This window comes from Gymnoscopelus braueri, assembly GCF_963280865.1.
Source record: "Gymnoscopelus braueri genome assembly, chromosome: 10".
In the NCBI taxonomy this organism is placed as follows: domain Eukaryota; kingdom Metazoa; phylum Chordata; class Actinopteri; order Myctophiformes; family Myctophidae; genus Gymnoscopelus; species Gymnoscopelus braueri.
In genome coordinates, this window is record NC_137611.1 from 46390563 (window position 1) to 46402720 (window position 12158).

Here is a 12158-nt window from a genome sequence, read left to right on the forward strand (position 1 = left end):
AATTTCACAGCCTTTATCACACATAGCAAGAACAAGCATAGAGGGCCACCTGTTTTCTTTACCCTTTATTTACATTCACGTTACGTCAAGTTTTTAACCTAATCCCACAAATAGCCTCAGTAAGCACTTTGAAACCCAGATAATGTGAGTTCACATAACACATGCATGTTCCCTTTACTCTCTGCAGTGGACAGTGAGACGCATACTAAATTCAGGAAATGTTATTCCTGCATTTTCCTGTCATTGGATGGTTCCTTTGTGGTCATCGGCGCCAAATGCACCCATGCTCTGTTCCCCCAAAGTAACTAAGTACATTCACTTGTACTGAGATACTTCATACGATCTGATCTATTGCTTAAATAATCAGAACGCAATTGAAATGTCTAAAATAAAAAAATTGTAGATCAATAGACCTTTTTTTTTTCTTTCTGAGCATCTTAACCAAGTAGAATGTCCATTTAATAAAAAGAATGGACATAAGAGTAATCAGTCAAATCATTTGGATTTGTTTGTACTTTTACTCCTTTACATTTGGCCCAAATGCAAAGGGGTGCAATTTCTATTATTTTCTTCACAAATATACTTGAGAGAAAGTGAAAACTACTCTTACACGTACAATTTATTCAAAAAGTTTCTTCTATTGTCATCTCTATAGTCAACTCTAAATTCACGTACCATAGTCATCTCTATAGTAATATCTATAGTCATGTACTGTAGTCATTTCTATAGTCATGTACTATTAGTTATCTCCAAAGGTGGACAAAGTACTCGACCCCAGTACTTGAGTAAGAGTACAGATACTCTTGGTCAAATTTACTCCACTACAAGTACAAGTAGCTCAGTCAAAATGTTACTCAAGTAAGAGTAAAAAAGTATTCAAAAGTACATGCTTTGAAAAATACTTAAAGTACAAGTAAAAGTAGAAGTACATTTCTTAATTTTTATATCAACGAATTGCTATAATGTTTTCACTATGAATTTATACCTTGTAACTCTCTTGTTTGAGAGAAGTACTGTAACTCTCTGAAACCATCTGCACTGCATGCACTGATGTGCTTGCTTGTAGAACCACTATGTTATACAAAGCCTGCAGAAACACCTATAAAAACATAGCAATGACTGAGGAACCAGAACTAAATAATTTTACTCCTATACAAGATGTAACAAAGAGGCGAGCGGAGGGGGAAGCCAGAAACATGGCTAGTGTGAAAGCAGAAGTTAGGCCAATTGCATTTTAGGGAAGAAAAAGAAACAGCCAACCTAAAGGCCAAACCACACCAATGCAACTAGTCGCAACTCCTTGCAACAAAACCGTTTTAAGGTCAACCACACCAATGCAACTCCTTGCAACTGCCATTGGGGATAATGGTTGCAAGTGGTTGCAAGTAGTTGCATGTTGCAAGGAGTTGCATGGCGAATCATTGGTGTGGATGTGGAGTGGGCTTAAAAGTACTCAGTACTTTACAGCCTTCCTAGAAATGCACTCGAGTAAAATTAAAATATTTGTCTTGGAAATGTACTCAAGTAAGAGTACTAAGTATCAAAGAAATCTAATACTCAAGTAAAGTACAGATCCTCAGAATCTGTACTCAAGTAAAGTACTCAAGAACATTTACTCCGTTACTTAACATCCGTTACTGGTCATCTCTATAGTCATATACTATATTTATATACTATAGTCATCTCTATAGTCATATAGCCTACTATTGTCATCTCTATAGTCTGTGGAGTATCGCTGGGAGATCGCCTGTTAGGTAAGCACCTCACCTCGGAGAGAGAGTGGGACAGAGACAGAGAGAGGCTCCACAGACACAGCAGCAGCCTGGGCTGCGTCATAGAGGGGCGTTACCTACCAATCGCCCTCATGAATCAGCCCCATCTGAGCGCACCTGTGTGACCGGCTAGGTGTGGCACCAAACCTACAAAATAGCCACTCTGTCTCAGTCTCACCCTGGCTCTCTTGGTGAACAGACGGGTGCTTCAGGCGGTAAGCGATACTATCCACTGTTCCCTCACAATCATTGAATGTTCGTGAAATGTAAAACTAAAAGGACTCTTTCTGTGATTTTCATAGGCAACCTACGGGAGGAATGACAACGGATATTATGATGAATGACAACAGATGTTATGATGTATAAAGCCCCGGACTCGGGAAGGATTTATGTTCAAACATTAATATGATTTACAAAATATAAACAATGCTCTCTGAGCCTGGCTGTTTCTGAAATAAACGCCCTTTATTGGGTTTGTACCCTGACTTTTGCGTCTTGGCTTGAATCAGTTCCCCACAAGTCATATACTATAGGCATCTCTATAGGCATGAGCATCAAAACAATATTTTGATTTTTTTTAGCACATGCATTCCATGCATCCCATAGGGCTGGACCACACATGGACACATACATCATCAACTTGTGACGGGCGTTCAGTAAGTAAAATCTCTAAAATAAATATTTAAAGGTGGTGTCTCTCCAGCTCTTTAATAAACAGAAAATACATTTTCAGGTAGGTGACACAATTTCAGCCAATCAGGAGAGAGTACCCATTTATCAGCTTAATTTTTATAGTGTTCCAGTTCCAATTTTGTCTGTTCATTTATTTGTGTCATCACTTCCAATTTAACTTGTTTAATCTGTGTCCTGTCTCTATCCTGATTGGATAAAATTGGTATCCTGACCTGAAAATGCATTTTCTGTTTAATAAAGAGCTGGAGAAACATGGAGACTCCTTCTGTTAGTGAACACACACTCTATATCAATGATTACTATCAGAATATAGAGCTATTTAACACTTATTTTAACCAAAGAAAATCACTAGTTATCCACAAGTTTCCTTGGGCGTTGTGGGCATCACTTCCTGTCGATGTGATCCAATGAAATCCGATGAAATCCAATCAAATCGACAGGAAGTGATGCCCACAACGCCCTAGGAAACTTGTGGATAGAGGGCAATTATGATGTAATTCAGGTATATAAGACTTATTAGCCAGGGATCCTTTCTACAAAAAACATCACTTACCTCTAACTGTTAATGCTTCTTTTTAATGTCAAAGTTGCTGTAGTAAAATATAGAAATTTTCATAAAAGATAAACAATCTTTCAGAAATGTTCAGAAAACTTTCAGAAATAGTGAAAATAGGCATGCACGCTCACAAGCAAGAACACACTGAGCTTGTAGATCTATTTTCACTATTTTGAACTAGGGCTGAAGTAGTAGTAGTATATTTTTGTAAGTATATATTTATCTTTAAAATATAGCGGAGTGAAAGTCACAAGTAAAAAAAAAAAAGTATAGATACTCATAAAATATACTTTATGTAACAGTTAATGAACGTCATTGCTGTCCATCACTGAATACGGCAGGAATTCAAAATGAAAAGTTTCGATGATGCGATTGACGTGACGACAAAATCCCACTTATATGATTCTGCACAGTCCCTCATAGTCAGGGCTGTTAAGTCCGTTTTTATGTTACAATCGTTCACTTTGTGATACAAGCGCCAAATTTGGCATGAACAATGCCTAGGACATACTTTTGCAGAAAAGCCCGTTAGCCACGCAAAAAAATCCAATATGGCTGCCATTTTCCAAAATGGCTGCTGGCGAAAGAGATTTTATGTGTATTTTGACCTGGAATGTGATTGGATTTTGATTATTTTTGTATCAACATATAGTTTTGACTCCCCCGCCCCCTCCCCCCGTTAGCCACGTGGAAAAAAAACAATATGGCTGCCATTTTCCAAAATGGCTTCAGGCAAAAGGCATTTTATGTGTATTTTGACCTGGATTGTGATTGGATTATCCAATTTTGATTATTTTGGCATCAGAATATAGTTTTGACACCCCCTCGCCCCCTCCCCTGTTAGCCACGCAAAAGAAAACTATATGGCTGCCACTCTCCAAAATGGCTGCTGGGGAAAGACATTTTATGTGTATTTTGACCTGGATTGTGATTGGATTTTGATTATTTTACATCAACATATGAGTTTTTACCCCCCCCCCCCCCCCTGGATCACAAATGGTTCTAATCGTCATATTTGCTGGCACTCAGCTGTGTGCACTGAAGGCCAAGGCGGTAGCACTGCATCTACCACGACATTCAGTCTTGCACCGGCATTTTGTCAGTTGTTCACAAATCTGGGAAATTGGTAGAGTGTCATCCACGCTACTTGCCAAATATCATCTTCTGCTCGCCATCCCCAGCTGGCAGGGCTCTCTGTATGCATTTGACATACAGTTGCCTGGCTTCAGACACGGGCAACTTGATAAGTGGCATGCTTCACATGATGTGCAAGAGATGCCCTTGTAGGTGGAATGGCATCATAGGACCTCTGCTTCCATGCAAACAGGTAAAATCTTGCATCATCAACCCCATTAGCAGTGCTGTTCATGCACTGTTACTGGTGGGTATTGACTGAGCTTCTGGAAGACATGAGACACTTCAGGCCACACTTGCCGGGTTTGCCATGCTGTCTTTTTGCCTTTTCCCACGAAAGGCTGACACGACATCACATCCAGTGAAAGCGTGAAAGAAAAGGATGCCAATGGATTTTTCAGGGCCTAGATTCTTCACTAAATCGTGAACTGGTAACCAACAACAATACAGTACAGTACAGTACAGTACAGTGCTGTTCAATAACAGTACAGTACAGTACAGTACAGTACAGTACAGTACAGTACAGTACAGTACAGTGCTGTTCAATAACAATACAGTACAGTGCTGTGCTGTACAATAGCAATACATGCATGGCAAACCCGGCAAGTGTGGCCTGAAGTGTCTCATGTCTTCCAGAAGCTCAGTCAACATTTTGGAAAATGGCAGCCATATTGTTTTTTTTTTGGGTGGCTAACGGGGGGAAGGGGTGGGGGGGAGTCAAAACTATATTCTGATGCCAAAATAATTTCAAACCAGGTAAAAAAAACTCAAAATGTCTTTCACTGGCAGCCATTTTGGAAAATGGCAGCCATATTGTTTTTTTTTGGGGTGGCTAACGGGGGGAGGGGGTGGGGGGGAGTCAAAACTATATTCTGATGCCAAAATAATCCAAATTGGATTATCCAATCACAATCCAGGTCAAAAACCACATAGCATGTCTTTCGCCGGCAGCCATTTTGGAAAATGGCAGCCATATTGTTTTTTTTTGCTTGGCTAACGGGCTTTTGTGAAAAAGTAGGTCCAGAAGAAACTTTGTGGAAAATTTGGCGCTTGTATCACAAAGTGAACGATCGGGTCACTAACAGCCCTGGCTATCATAATAAAGTTTAATAGTACACATGATAAGTTCCATCAGAGATACTGTAACAGGTAAAACGATACACTTACAAACTCACAAGACATCAACATTTATGTGTCACGGTCTGGCTCTCTGCCTGTCTATTTCTCTCTTTCTGTTCTGTCTCTCTGCCCTGGCCACGCCCACATTCTATTCCACCACACTTCAGTCGCAGTTACACACCTGTCCCCACTCCCTCATCAGCTCAGCAGTGCCATGCCCATTACACACCTGTGGACACTTCCCCAATCACCCTGCTCCCTATAAGACTGGACTCATTGCATACAGCCATTGGCCGCGTTTCCCAAAGAGATTCGTAGAGATGCTGCGTTGAGCATCTGCGCAGGTTCTACGACGGGTCTTACGTGTGTCCACACAGTCTGCGCAGTACCCTAGCAGGCACGTAGATTTCAGGTCATGCGTTGCCTCCGCAGCTTGCGTAAGAGCCTCCTACACAGCTGAGACTCGGTGAACCCTCATTAGTAGCAGTGTTGCCAGATTGGGCTATTTTAAAACTCATTGGGCTGGAATAAATAGCCTTGGACGGGCACATCAAATTTGGGCTTGTTAAGTTAAAAACAAGCCCAAATGTAATTATTAAATTAAATCAAATTAAAATTTAAAATTAACATATTTGGCGGGTTATTATTAGCCTCGATCATGTCACCAGACTACGCATAATTAAAGAAATAACCGAATTAAGGAGGGCTGTTTATTGAATTGGGCTGGTTTTAAGTTGTGCTTGAGCTGGAAACTGTCCATCAGATCTGGCAACCCTGATTAGTAGCAGCTGGTTGTGCCCAACGTGCAATCGCTTCCCACGTCCACGGCATTACGTGTCTGCTAAAACTACATTTGGGAGATAGAATGGCGTATCCTACTCTCCTCCTACTTCTGCGAGAGGCGTAGCCCTGCAGTGCTCTCCTACGAAGCAGTTTGTTACTAGCGCCCTGGGGCGGTAGTAACACCCATCGTAGCGAAATAGAGCACCGAAGTCCTGACGTGACTCGTTCATCCCCAGGTTTGCGGAAGTAATTTCTCTATGGAGAATAACATTGGGTCATCTTAGAATCGTCTCATATAAGAATTGTGGTCCAAAAATAAACACCGCGTGTCGGCGTTATTGTCAGGGAGGAGGTTCTTTATCGTTTATGATAGTCAGTCACTTATATTTGATACAGTCTGTTTCTGGCGAAAATGTAACTAATTCGGCGGAAGTAACATTAGCGTTTTCTCACCGTCAGTTGATGCTTCATATCCATAAGAGTCAACCCGCCGGGGTCATTTGTTTATTTTTGGAACACAGTTCTTATTTGACGCGATATTAAATACGTCTATGGGATTCAGAACGGGGGTGGAAAACTGCGAACCAGGTAGACAAACAAAGGATGTGTAAATGACGTCAGACTTCGGCGGTCTATAGATCTATGAAAAGACCGACCGACTACACACACACACACACACACACACACACACACACACACACACACACACACATTTAATTTATATATGTATATGTATATATATATACATATATATATATATATATATATATATATATATATATATATATATATATATATATATTGCGGCCGGGCCGGTGCGTAACGACAGCTTGCAGATCTTTTTTTTTTTGGGTAGGGTGAGCGTCCTCTATGCATGAACCCGAAGTTTACAAATTGTACTGTACTCTCACGAATGATCTCTGATCTCTGATCTGATCTGATCATCTGATATAATATTAAGCAAGCCAAGTTAACTAAAGGACGTAAGACCCCAGTTCCCCTCACAAAGTCACAGCTGACGTCTGCAAGATATAAATGTATATGAAAAAAAATAAAACTACCAAAAGTAACTGCTTTCTATATGGTTCGTACGACCTTTACTGTGTCTCTCTCCCCATTTACTGTCCGTCTATTGTCCTGTCCAAATAAAGGCAAAAAAGCCCCTAAATATATATTTTAAAAAGGACGCAGAATGTCCCATTTCCCAAGTTTAATATGTATAAATATATTTTTTAAATAGCAGATCTACAAGCTCACAACGCCTTTTAAGCTTGTAGATGTAATTTAATGCATAAATATATTCAAACGTTGTATTTAGAGTGGACTGCTTCAGGACATCTGACAGTTGGCTCTGTCACCTCTTATGAGATGATCGGAATTTGCTAGAATTTATAAACACCGGATCCATGCATATATAGGGAAGCAGTGAGCTGGGACTGAACCCGAAACTCCCACTCGCCAGCACGACACGTTACCAGTCATGCTAATAAGCCTGAGCTCGATAGCCAGGTCTTTTGCACGCCCTTTCTCGTTTTGTGTTGTTGAAAGTCTATTCTCGGAGGTGGGAAGCCTCTCAGCACCCCACCTACTCTGTAAAATACACTTTTTGGGCAGAAAATAAAATATGTCAGCGAGACGGAAATTATTTTTATTTACTCCACAGTGCCCTCTACAGATTTTGGTTAATGGTAAGTTCAATCCTACAGATCTGTAGAGGGCACTGTGGAGTAAATAAAAATAATTTCCGTCTCGCTGACATATTTTATTTGCTGCCCAAAAAGTGTATTTTACAGAGTAGTTGGGGTGCTGAGAGGCTTCCCACCTCCGAGAATAGACTTTCAACAACACAAAACAGCCTTTGCTTTGGTGAGTAGCGAAATGGTTTTGTTTATTTTTACTACTCTTGAGCACTCGCAGGGCAGCGGAATTCCTTGTACAAGCGCAGAGCGAGGGGTCTTCCAGGGAGTTAGAGGGAACACACTAACGCTCTGAACCAGGGCTACGCTGCTAATAGTCCTTTATGCATGAACCCGAAGTTTACAAATTGTACTCTCACGGATGATCCGATCGTCTGATAAAAATATTAAGCATATGGCAAGTTAACTAAAGGTATATAAATGATGCTGAGCTAAACATGTTTCCTAAATTTCGAAGTTTTATAGTTAAACGTTATGATGAAAGTCCCCAGTTCCTCTCACAAAGTGACAGCTGTTGCGCTCGCCATTTTTATGAATGGTTAAAAAATCTTTTGAAACTAGCAGATCTACAAGCTCACAACGCTTCACAAGCTTGTAGATCTGCTATTTTCAAAAGATTTTAATACATATTAAATTTGGGAAATGGGACAGTCTGCATACCTTTACTTTTGGTATTTTAAGTATATTTAATTTACTTGCATAATGGGGACACTTTAGTGTTTTATTTAACTTGCAGATGTCAACTCACCACTGTAATTTCATTCATAAATATATTATTCAAAAGTTGTATTTGGAGTGGACTTCTTCAGGACATCTGACAGTTGGCTCTGGTATTTTTATGATCCATTTCACTTTCGCAAAGGGTGTTTAAACTGCAGTGTAGCGGCAGACAGCACTACGTAGTTTACGTCGGCTTTACGTAGACTTCGTCCAGGAGGTCTTTACGTCTATGCTGTCTCGCGAATGTAGTTTTAGCACACACGTAATGAGAACCTACGACGATGGTGCCTCCTGAAGCCAGTTTAGATGCCACGTAGAGCACACACAGCTGCCACTAATGAAGATAGATCGTGGCGGGGTTGCTACTGCGCATGTGCGTGGAGGCTCTTACGCAGCTTCTAGGCTGCGCATGAGCTCATTTTCGTTTGGGAAACCTGGCCATTGTCAGTTCATAGTTTGTTGTCACGGAGAAGGCAGCCCAGGTGCTCATCCAGGCTCTCGTCATCTCCCGTCATCTCCCGCCTGGACTACTGCAACTCCCTCCTCGCTGGTGCTCCGGCATCTGCCATCAGACCTCTGGAGCTTGTTCAGAAAGCTGCGGCTCGTCTGGTGTTCAACCGCCCCAAGTTCTCCCACACAACCATCCTTCTCCGTTCTCTACACTGGCTCCCCGTAGCGGCTCGCATCCAGTTCAAAACCCTGGTGCTAGCCTATAGGGCAGTGAAAGGAACAGCTCCTTCCTACCTCCGGGCTATGGTCGATGCCTACACCCCTGCCCGACCACTTCGGTCTGCCACCTCGGGGCGACTGATTGCCTCGTCACTCAAGGGTCCTTCTGGCCGATCCACACGGCCACGACTCTTTTCTGTTCTGGCCCCACAGTGGTGGAATGAACTTCCCACTGATGTTAGGACAGCAGAGTCACTGCCCATATTTCGCCGCAGGTTGAAAACCCACCTCTTCAGGAAACACTACCCTTCCTCTCTGCCTGACCTACTTGTTGTTAACTAGTTGTACGAACGCTTGTTTTCTATTGTTGTATTGTTTATTGGATCTTGTTTAGTCGATACACTTAATTGTTTTAGCTCATGCTCATTTGACTTAGCTATTTTGTCTCATCTGTTTAAGGAAATAGGTAGCTGATATATTGCACTTTTACCTTAGCGCTAGGTATACTCTTGGTTGCTTGTTTTTGCAGAAAATGCACTAAAGACTTCTGGTGATTAGTAGTTTTCGGTCCCTACCTATGTTGAATACACTTATTGTAAGTCGCTTTGGATAAAAGCGTCTGCTAAATGACTGTAATGTAATGTAATGTAATGTCTTGATGTTCATGCCTTGGTGATTGATTCGTATTGCTGTTCGTTCCATTGGACTGTGTTGCCAACCGCCATTGTCTACTGTTTGATTCCTGCCTGCTTCTATGCTGTAAGGTTTGCCTCATTCAGTCATTAAATACTTTGAAATCTACTCTGTTGGTTGTGGCTCTGCATTTGGGTTCAAATCACTCTGCATCCGTGACATTATGTCCAGTACTACAAAGCTGTACCTTTAGGAAATGAATTCAAAAGTGATATGTTTTGGTTAACACAAAGGTTTTCTTTTGTTAAAAGTATAATCTGATAGAAATCATTGCTATAATGTTTATTCAGTAAGAGGGTCTCCCACCTATCTCTTCAGCTTGGCAATGACCAGCAAATACGTTTTCAGGTCGGGATACCAATGTTATCCAATCAGAAGAGAGAACTCATACCAGATGTGTAATAGGAAGTGATGAAACAAACAAACAAACAAAACATTTGCAGAAAAAAATGGAACTGGAACACTATAAAATTTAAGCTGATGAACCGGTTCTCTCTTGTGATTGGATGAAATTTACTAAAGAGCTGGAGAAACAGGGATACCCCTGTTACTGAAAAACACACTTGATAATAAGTATTAGAATATAGCTAGTTTAACAGTTATTGTAACTTACACCCCTTTTGTTATAACTTATATTTACAACTTCCATTTGGTGGGTATATTCAATACAAATACAACATTCCATAAACGCAAAGTTTGTGCCTGTGCTCTAGCCATTGAGGGATGGGAATTTTTCATGTCCGCAGTGTCATATGATAATTGTCTCCGCCAGGCTGAAAGGCATGGCGAGAGAGTATGTTTTGCCCCCTGTCCGTCCGTCCGTGTGTCTGTGTGTCCGTCCGTCATTCTGTCTGTGTACAGCTAATCTCCGGCACCGTTGGTTTGCTCGCAGCGAAACTGTGCACACACACTCCCTGGATACCACAGCAGAACCTCTGCCCCAAATTTTTCACATGGGCCTTTTATAGCGCCACCAGGAGGCCGATTTGTGCAAAACATTTTTTGCCAGTACTGCTACAGATTTTGACCAAAAATCCCGCAAATCGGTACACAGTATCTCTATAGTCATTAAACAAAACCAGTCTTTCTGATTTTTCATATTCCATCCTGATTGGCTAAAAATGACTTCCAAAGTTTGCAGGAGTTCTCCATTTTGAACAAAATGCCTCAAATCATGAACACAGCATGCAATTTCCTTGAAATTTTGCACGCGTATTTCCACTATGCCGAGGAAGAAATGCCACTTGAAAATGTTTTAATCAGCCTCATGGTGGCGCTATAACAAGCCAATTCGTGTTTTTACCTATAACTGCACCGATCTGTGTAAAACTTTGTAAGCGCACTCCCTAGAGGTCAAAGAAAAACCCTTGCCCTGCATTTTTCACATCTGCCTTTTATAGCGCCACCAGGAGGCCGACTTATGTAAAACATTCTTTTTTTATATTACTTTATATTACTTATATTACTTTTTTATCCAAATTTCACGCAAATCGGTACACATGATCTCTATAGTCATGTGATCAAGACGGATGTGTTTGCTTTTTCATATTCCATCCTGATTGGCTAAGATTGACATCTAAAGTTTGCAGTAGTGGTTTGTTTTGAAGAAAATGACACAAATCATGAACGCAGCATCCGATTGCAGTCAAACTAAGCACACACATTCACACTATGTTGAGGAGCAAATGCCACCCTTTTAACATTGGCCTGTTATAGTGCCACCAGCAGGTCTAATTTAGCAAAACAATTTTTTTGAACAAAATGCCTCAAATCATGAATGCAGTGTCTGATTGCCATCAAAGGCCTAAGAAGAACTGGCACCCTTTTCACATTGGCCAATTATAGCGCCACCAGGAGGCCACAATAACCTACCTGACCTGGCGGAGACCTGTGCTCCGAGGAGCACTTTTTCTAGTTTGGAATCATTTTGTAAAAATATGAAAATACAAATTGTGAGAAAGGTGTATATTTAACCCAGTATAGTGAATCTTATCTTATACATTCTAAAAGGTACTGTAAGTGATTTTCTTTTGTTAAAATAAGGGTTAAAAAGTATATTCTGAAAGTAATAATTATTATAGTGTTTGTTTTAACCCAAACAATATCATTTACAGCACCTTCAATTCATATCGGTTCCCATCCCTCAGTCTTGTCAAAGCTATGGTTGGGATCCTTTAGGATTTTAACAATTCTGGTTCCTTAACTATTCCCTTTAACTATTCTGGTTCCTTAACGATTCCCTTTAACGATTTCTGGGGTTCAAAATGGACCCGTACAGGTCTGTAACTCTGAGAGTATGCAAATGGACCCTTACAGGTGTAT